Here is a 9573-nt window from a genome sequence, read left to right on the forward strand (position 1 = left end):
ATTTTGAAACCTCTTTTGTCATTAAAGATACCCAAATTAGATTTTTATTTAATAAGAAAAAATCTAAATTCTCATGCCTAAGAATATAAATTCAATTATTAACACAAAAGTTTCAATAAAATACTTAAAAATAATTCTGCATTTCGTTATTCATATAAAAATTTAAGCCTGAATACTTTTTTAAAATGTCAAATGCGTCTAATTTATGAAATAACTAGGTTGATCGATAATCTTCTTGAAAATATTATCATTATATAAATCTTCTTGTTTAACAAACTTCAAGTAATTTTTTTCGTTTTACTGAAAAAAAAATTCTCAAAAACACATATCTATTATGTATTATAATTTTAAACCGTTGTATATATTATTTATCTAAAAAAAAAAACTTACTTTAAAATTGTTCATTAACTAAAAATGTTGTATCTATATTTACAACAAGTTAAAATATACTAAACTAAATTTATTTAATTATATTGTCCAAATAAATAAGTTTTAATACCCCTTACTAAAATTGATGAGAACATTTTCAAGACAAAAACAGAATTTTTAAATGCAAAATACTGTATCTCTAATACATATCGTTTTTAAAAAAACTTGAAAAGTTATAACTTTTATTTTAAACAATATAAATATATTAAAAAAAACCTCTCATTGTTCTAAAAATATTACCTCTTACAAATGTAAAATGTACGTTACATTAATTCGTATTTAATCATTTATACCTAAACACTTACTAATCTAAATCATAATTATAGTATTATTTATAAGCATAAATATTGGGGTGTAATCATTTAATTCTTTTTTTTTCTACGTTCCAACTTAAGCTTAGTTTACAGAAAGTAGTTGAATCTGGTAGTAAAAATATAAAGCCAAAATCGGATAAAAAGAAATGTATTTAATACAATAATTAAAACAAATTATAAATATTTTTTTGGCTGTCTTACAGTTATTTGTTTGCTAGTGGTAATGATACACATAATTAGAGGTGAATTGGGAAAACATTTCAGTTCGGGAAAACGGTAAATATATTGGCGCATGGTCACTGTTAATGATGATAAGTTACGTCCAAGTCTACAGATCAGTCCATTCCATCAGGAAAACTCCCAAATTTCCGGTGAGCCAATCAGCCCCTGCACTCAATAGACAAACATCTAACTCTATGGCTTTTCAGGAACACTGTTAATGATTAAATCATGTTTTTAAAATTATATGTACCTATATGTATCATTTGATATATAATTATTTTGAGTTACCCTATTCTTTCGAAATACATAGTATTGCGCATTGAAAATCAAGAAATATGCATTCAAAGTAAATAATAACGAAAATAGTTGCATCTTGCATTTCAAATTATTAAAACATGAGATTAAAAATTAGCAATTAGCATTTGTTTTTGTATTGGCTCGAGCAATGGATTTTTTTTCATTGAATGACTAATCATTATCAGTGATCGTTTTGAGGGGGACACAGTGGGATGGAGTACCCCGACTAATTTTCAGAAATTTCAGCGTCCCCCTACTATTATTACGTTATAAATATGGTTGCATCCGAAAACCGCACACTTTAGATTTTGACTCAAAAAAAAGGTCCATAGACAAAAACCGCACACTATTCTTAGTGTTAATTGATAATAATGCTAACACATTTTTATACTTCAGTCACAACTAGTTTTCACTTTATCGGTCTTATCTTTTGTGATTACATATTATATATATGTATATATATAATATAATAATATATATATATATATATATGTAAAAATACATTATATATATATATATATATATATATAATGTATTTTTACATTTTAGATTACTCATATATGCATTTTTTTTGTTTGAATAAATTATAAATTATTAAGTATACTGAACCTAGGTAAGTAAAACATTTTTCGGGTCGAAATCAAATGTGTGGGGTTTTTTGAAACATTAGTTTTAAAAAATGTGCGGTTTTAGGATTCAACGATAAATATAACGTTAAACAAGTTTTGGGGACGCTTTTTTTTTTTTTTAAGTAAACAGAGTTTCCCTTCTTTAATTTGACCAAATCGAGCATTGATCGTTATCATACCATGATCACAGATTATTTTTAATATATATATATATGACAAAAAATTACTCAACTAAATTTGCAATCATACATCAAATCAAAAAATATAAAAAAAATATATACAATCTATACATAAAATCATACATATAGATGCAGTATAATGTAATTATTATTGTTCCACGGAAAAAGGTTTTGCGGAATTGGTAGTGATGAAAAAATTACAATCATAAAACAGGAAGTCACAATCCCTTGGAGGCATAGTAATAATAATATTATAACGATAACCCCGAGTGAAAAAAACAAATATTCGTTACTATAACAAAATATCGATTGTGCGTCCACCAATTTTATTTCCGAGTATCTACCGGGTTAGCACGCTGACATTTTATGCTAACTACAATACATGAAACGTAACCCATTTACCAAGAATCTCGACTATTCCATCCTTAAACGTACATATAACTTATAATATCCCTTCGAAGGAGATACGCCAGTCCTCCTTTGCTCCTCATTGTCATTATGATTTTTCCACTCCGATTGTTAACATTTTTTTTATATTAATTTCTTCGACGACCCACCCCCTCCTCCCAACACCCCTTCACCATAAGAAATCTGTCGTTATGTTTTCATCTCGATAACAACTAAATGTTATTACCTGCTCGTATCAGGTATTTTCATCGAGTTATTTCGTTTTCCCGGATCGTAAGAAAAATATTCTTTGCTATTCTGTGCGTGTCTGAAATGCAAGACGGGTTTGTTGAAAACATAATATATTTTTTATATATATCGTTATAAGAAAAGAAACCGATGAACGAAATATGCGTGGAAACCTTTCAGTCCGTTTTTCTGCGAGACGGTAGTCCCCGTTCGAATACTCCGCCGACAAGCCAATGCTTGTAAATTATTTTTATATAAATCAATTTCTCTAGATTTGTTGTTCTATTTTATTCGTCTCAACAAACGCAAATAAATACAAAATGCGCGTAGATGTTATATTTTTATCAAATATCGATAAGTGATATGTTATACATTCTGACTTTTATTACATTTCAACTAAATACAAAAACACGTTTAGTGATAAACAGATAAATAGGTACAAGATAACTCGCCGTAATCATAAGTCAAAACAACCTTCAGAAGGTAATGGACATGTGTTCAACTTCGTATAAGTTTAAAACAAATTGTTCTAATCTTATAATCAATACAAGACAAATCCGTGTACCCACGACCAAAACCTCATAGGAATAATATTCTATTACTTCCCGAAACAAAGGAAACGGCAAATAACTAATGGTACTCAGTATATCGGCACAAGTATATTAGGTAGGAGTGGGAGGGGTTGGTCAGTGGTTACATTAAAATTGACCTCAACGAGTCTACTGAACATGTAAGGGGCTATTGTGTGTCTTTTAACTTTTTGAATATAAACCAGTCTACGAAAATACTTAACGAACTCAACTACAGGTACATTTTCCATAATTTCACGGGGTTTTATGATTATTTGTCGCTTCTCTTGTCAAATATATTCGACCCTCTTTGCAAGGAACTAATTTCGCATAATCTCATTGGAATTTTTATTCCTTCCAGTATTCCATTATTTCATTAGTAATTATTATAAATTCAAATATAAAATGGTGGGTTACATACCGAATCCAATTAAATATTTTAATTTTTGTAAACATAAAGGAAAAATGTTATTATTTAGTTTATACTTATTTGATTGCAGCTGTATAAATAAACTGAATAAAAATCCCGCGTTAAATATTTCACGACAGAATATTATAATTACTCGAATAGAATACTCAAAAAAAATTGTAGAGCCGAACGAGCAAAACTTATTTTTGATCATCTGCCGCCAGTACTTACTTACCATCAAAATACCATATCAATTTAAAATGATTATAAATATATTAATGGCCTTGCAGATTTAAGTGTAAATTAGAACTAACGATTTACATATGTTACGGGCAAATTAGGAAATCCGGGCATTGTGATACGACGACCGGGCGCTGCGCACAATGTTTGAATATTTTGGACAATTTAAATATTAGTGGCCCGACACTTGAAATTGTCATACCGGGCATTGTATGACAGCGCCCGGAATGGTTTCAAGTGGACATTTTGAATTCATGCACTGCGCATATTTACGTCGAATAGCATTAGTACATAACTATATCTATACTTACATACAGTGATATATTACTAATATAAATCATGAGTATACGCATTGTTGCATGTAGTAACTATCACACGGTAGAAACCAAAAAAAAAACTCACCCATGAACTACACATCCTTAATTATGGCTGTTTGATAACAAAAACTTGTTGTTAAACGATAACAAATTTAAATTTTTCATTAAAAAAAAAAAAAAAGAAAAATAATAATAGTAATATATCCGATACCGAATGACGTCATAAATATAACCACAAGTTGTATTATTTATGTTTGTCAAATTACAAGCTATACGCTGGATACAGCCGTACATCAATTTCTCGTAGGTTATACTCCATGAATAAAAATAGCGTATTGGATATACGCCATACTCCAATACACCACTGCTTACATATGTCATACGTTAATTCAACATACAAGATACCTATCTGATTGTACACAATGTACGTGACGATAGTAAAATTCATTAATAATAAAAATTCATGATATGCAAAAAAGTGTTCGTTCAGCCTAACGAGATTCGGCCAATGCAAATCTTTAAGCAAAACGATGAGAAAGTGTTACTTGGATGGCCAATGTATGAAAGGCATAGGTAATTGTATAATACATTAGGTGAGATTGACCTGTGTAAATTCAATAGCTTTCAAAAAGACTTTGTAGATCAAAGTGTAATTAATGGTGATGTATGTAATAATAAATAAAAATAATATAATTCTACGCACCTATCCAAAATTACTTATTAGCGTCAATTAATTAAAATAACTCTAATTTAAAATTAAATATTATTAATTTTATTGACCTCAAACTACGTTCGGATAATAATAGTAATTCTTCAGAATTAGCTACTTTACTAGATAATTTATTTACACATTATTTATACTTATGTTCAAAGTATAATTTCAAGTATTTGTATATTTATTAAGATATTCAGTAAGATGTTTTATTTTAATATTTATTTTATTTTAATTTTATTTTATTTTAATATTATCAATATATCAGTGCCGGGATAATGTAAAATTATTCATAATTTACCATAGATAATCGGGTATTGTGTACAATAACCGGACATAGTACTGTATACCCGACTTCTTACTTTTCCCGTAACATATATATAAATTTAAGAGTTCGGTTAACATGAAATAAGTCATAACATTTTCGGGTAAATTTTAATTTTAGTTTTGTTCATCAAGTAGGCATTTTATTGATTTATTTGATTTAAAAATACCAGTATAGAAAAAAATAATTTGTTTTTTTATTATTGCTTGTATCACATGATGTGGAAGACCTAATGATAATATGATTATCTCATTAAAAATACTATATTTCATCAACGATTAGAATACTATATATACAACGTTCGATTTAAATTAAAGTATCCGGTAAATATGAAATAAAAAGTAGATGTTTTGAAATTGAAATTAATATTTTTTTAAATTATTGCAGATGAAATAAATTAAAATATAGACAAAATTTAGATGGATCAATAAATATATAAACGTATAGATAGATAAAAAGAAAGAAAGAAAGAGAGAGAGAGAGAGAGAGAGCGAGGGAGAATGCGGGAGAGCAAGAAAAGAGGGTCGAATATTGAACACTAAATTATAGAAATTAAATGAAAAGATAGTAGTAACTCAATTTTATGACTTGTAGTACCTACTACCTACTACTTATTGTCTCACTGGTATAACCGTCGACAGGCGATACTATGTGTATATAATGTAATACTTTTGAATTGAGTTGAACATAATTTTATTTCGATTGCAATGATGGAGGATGGCAATAATTTATCAGTAACAACAGTAAGTGGATTCTGTATCGAAATATAAATACAATTCAATGCGTAACTTTATATATTCAAAGAAAAAAAAAAGAATATTGCTTGTGACGTCCAGTAACACCATTAGAGAAACCGCTCAACAACAACACAACACTGTGGACACAACTTTATAAACATTTGACAGTTGTCATAAACATGTAAAAATAATTAATTTTATCGTGATATATGATATCAAAGCAACCAAGTGTAGTTATGGATTTTTATGATGCGAGGATGTGAAGTAATTTATTGTCCAGTGGTGTTAAAACCTGTTAAGTTTTTTACGAGGATGTACGTCTACTGGGATTGTCGTGTCTATTCTCATAATACATAATGTTATTATTATATGTCCAACACCGGTTTAAGCAGAGTGGATCGACGGTCGATATATTAATATATATTCGTATAGTTCTTTTATATCCGTTAGTATGTCAGAATAAATATTATTGCGGGAAGTATAGGAAATATTTTTACTGGAAATGTTTTTGCGCATTAATTTTAATATTTTTACGCATTTCATGATTTAATTTAAGTTTGATCGAGTGGCGTTCAAAACTCGTATTTAATAATAATTTAATTTTGATTTCCAATATCATTTATATTATTAGTTATAATGCAATTTTTCCGTCATGACTTAGAGTTTTTTTTTCTTTCAATATCTTCTTAATTAATTTCGAACCCATCTACAACGTCATTCCGTGAATACACCTCTGATTCTGACAACTCATTAGTGGATTTCACTGTCTTGATAAAAGCGAGACGTTTGAATCACGTTTTATTTCCATCGAACAAACGTAAACTTTACGATTGTGCAATGAAATTCCAAACAAACACGCAATCAATCGGATTATTTTACAACTTGAAAAAATATAATATCACTCACATTGGACATTGTCACAAGCAGAACAAACTATTGTCGGTAAACACCGGGTTCCGTTCAGAACCAGTACAGTAGAATAATGATTAGATAATATTTAAATAGGAACTCAATAGAAGGCGATAACTGATTTAACTGGTAGCCATTCAACCCTCGGGTCGTGATGGCGCACTATAGCCATCTATAATAAAGTCACTGTGCACTGTGCAGTCAAGTGTTCCACTTATTGTAATTATGTTAATCACCAGACAAACGATTTTCCCGATCGCATCACAAATTAGTACAATACCGTCTGTTTGTTAATTAAAACCTGGTAATTAAGCCTCGTGTCACTTTAAAACGTTCATTATCATTTCGTCGCTATCGTTCAGCAGTTAATTATTTATTAGCGGACCTCTGTTCAAAGGACAGGCTTAATGATTGTTCCCGTGGATCATCATGATAATTTATTTCAAAAAAAAGGAAGTAATACTTGGTGATGCTATTAATTAGTTTAGTCAAATTTAATATTATAGCTTAAGTTTTTCTTTTCTATGTTCAATCGATCGTTATTTATTAGATTAACATCAAGACATCAAGACATGATTAAATATTTATTACTCAATATTTAATTTAATTCGTACATAATATATAATTTAGAGAACAGAATGACAAAGTTATTTAAAATATAACAATTTATTCAGATATAGTCGTGTTAAAAAAATTTGAGGGACAGCACGTTTGTGTACATATGTTTATACCCTATCGCGATAACACAAAAATGATTAACCATCTTTTAAGAATATAAATTGTGAAATTATAAATTTTTCAGGTTTCAGCATTCAAACGTTCATTAACTTCCGTTCCAATTTGGATTTCTAATCGGTAATAAGGTTATTTTATAATATTTATATTATAATATATTTTATAATATTATGGATGTGGACGATTCCGTTGTTTTTGAAATTAGCCGTGGGAAAAAGCACGTCATGATTAACAATTATAAATGTAATTAATTTAGAAGAAAAAAAAGATACAACTAAAGTTCTACATTACACAAATCAATAATTGTTTATAGTACACGTTCACATTTTTATTAATATGTACACAAACGTGTTACTGCCGAAATTTGATATCGAGTATCAAATTTCAAAGCTTCACTATTTGGAATGTGTACAAGAAGAGTAAGGTATAACATGATTCGAAATCTGTATACAATTATAATTTTTAGTTGGTTAGCATATGAATAAAACTAGTTATTGGGTGATTGGCGTACAAATTGTGAAAAATGAGTATTATTTTTCAAGGTACTGATAAAAAATCAGTTGAGCCAAAAATTAAACATAACTTGTTTTGAATAAACCATGAACAGTAAAATTTCAATACGATCACTAAAGATTAAGTATAAAGTTTCAAATCTGTCAAGTTGTTTCATAAAAATATTGTATAAAACATAAATAATATGACTGCTGGACGAAATTTACTAAATTAATTAAACTGTAACTTTTACGCACATTTCTCGAACTAATAACGACATTTGAAACAGTTAAACAACCAGAACAAATAACATAATGAAACCCATACTAATCTTGTATAAGAGCTAATAACTATGAAATGTTTTTTCTTACAACTTTTCCCGTTTGATTTTAAAATGCTCGTATAAGTAAATGGTTAAAAAATTAAAAACACTTTTACAATTAACAAGCTACAGTGATAGTATTTGGCTCAATATATAAGGATTAAATTTTTTTTTTACTTTTAAATTAATAAAATGTTTTTCAAAAGTGTTTTCATCGAAGTCGTATTTTTTAGATATTTCAAATTGACGAAAAAAAACTTTCTTTTATAAACTAAGAAAAAGAGAAATAATAACATTTATAAGGGTAAAAAAACCTTAGCTCAAAGGTTACAAAACAATAAATATATTTTAAAATAAATCGCGTATTAAAAAAAAAAAAAAAAAAATCAATCTATACAACATTCACCAAAAGTAATTTTAAGAAATCTCAAGTTAGTTATACATCAAATGTCTTATACCCAACGTTATATAGAAAAAAAAGTTTCTTTTATGTTTTCTCTCTCATGGGAAAGGCAAAATGTTATCATTTGTCAATTAAACCATTAATTGTAAATTGAATATAAAAAAAATTTAACTCGACTTACATTTATTTGGAAAACTCAAAATCTGGTCAGTATCGTATATATTTGAGAATTATGATTTATCATAATTATTTGAATGTAATAGGTTTATTAAATTAGGTGTAATATTATAGGAATATTTGTAAATATTTTTTAAGCGTGAAAGGTATCGATTTTTGAATTCTACACTGCAACTATTGAATCTTTATATATACCACAGCGGTAAGGGGTATAAAAAATGTATCATAAAGGTTTAAAAAAATTATTTAATATGTAGGAATAGACATTTAAAACAAAACTTCTTCGATATGGAGTAGTGAGTATTTTATTTTCAAATACTATAGTATTGTTTACTCGTAAAATAAAACGTGCGTTTGAAATCTAAACTTTAAAGCAGTACCTACAAAATAATAGTTGAAATTTTGAAATCATTAAAATTACATAATTATTATTTTGATAGTCACGTCATGTATAATACGAACTGGATCAAGGGGGCTAGGTGGACTAAAGCCCCGGGCTGTAAGTTGAAAGGGGCTCTAA

This window comes from Sipha flava, unplaced genomic scaffold (genome assembly GCF_003268045.1).
Source record: "Sipha flava isolate LNK unplaced genomic scaffold, YSA_version1 132_pilon_pilon, whole genome shotgun sequence".
NCBI lineage: Eukaryota > Metazoa > Arthropoda > Insecta > Hemiptera > Aphididae > Sipha > Sipha flava.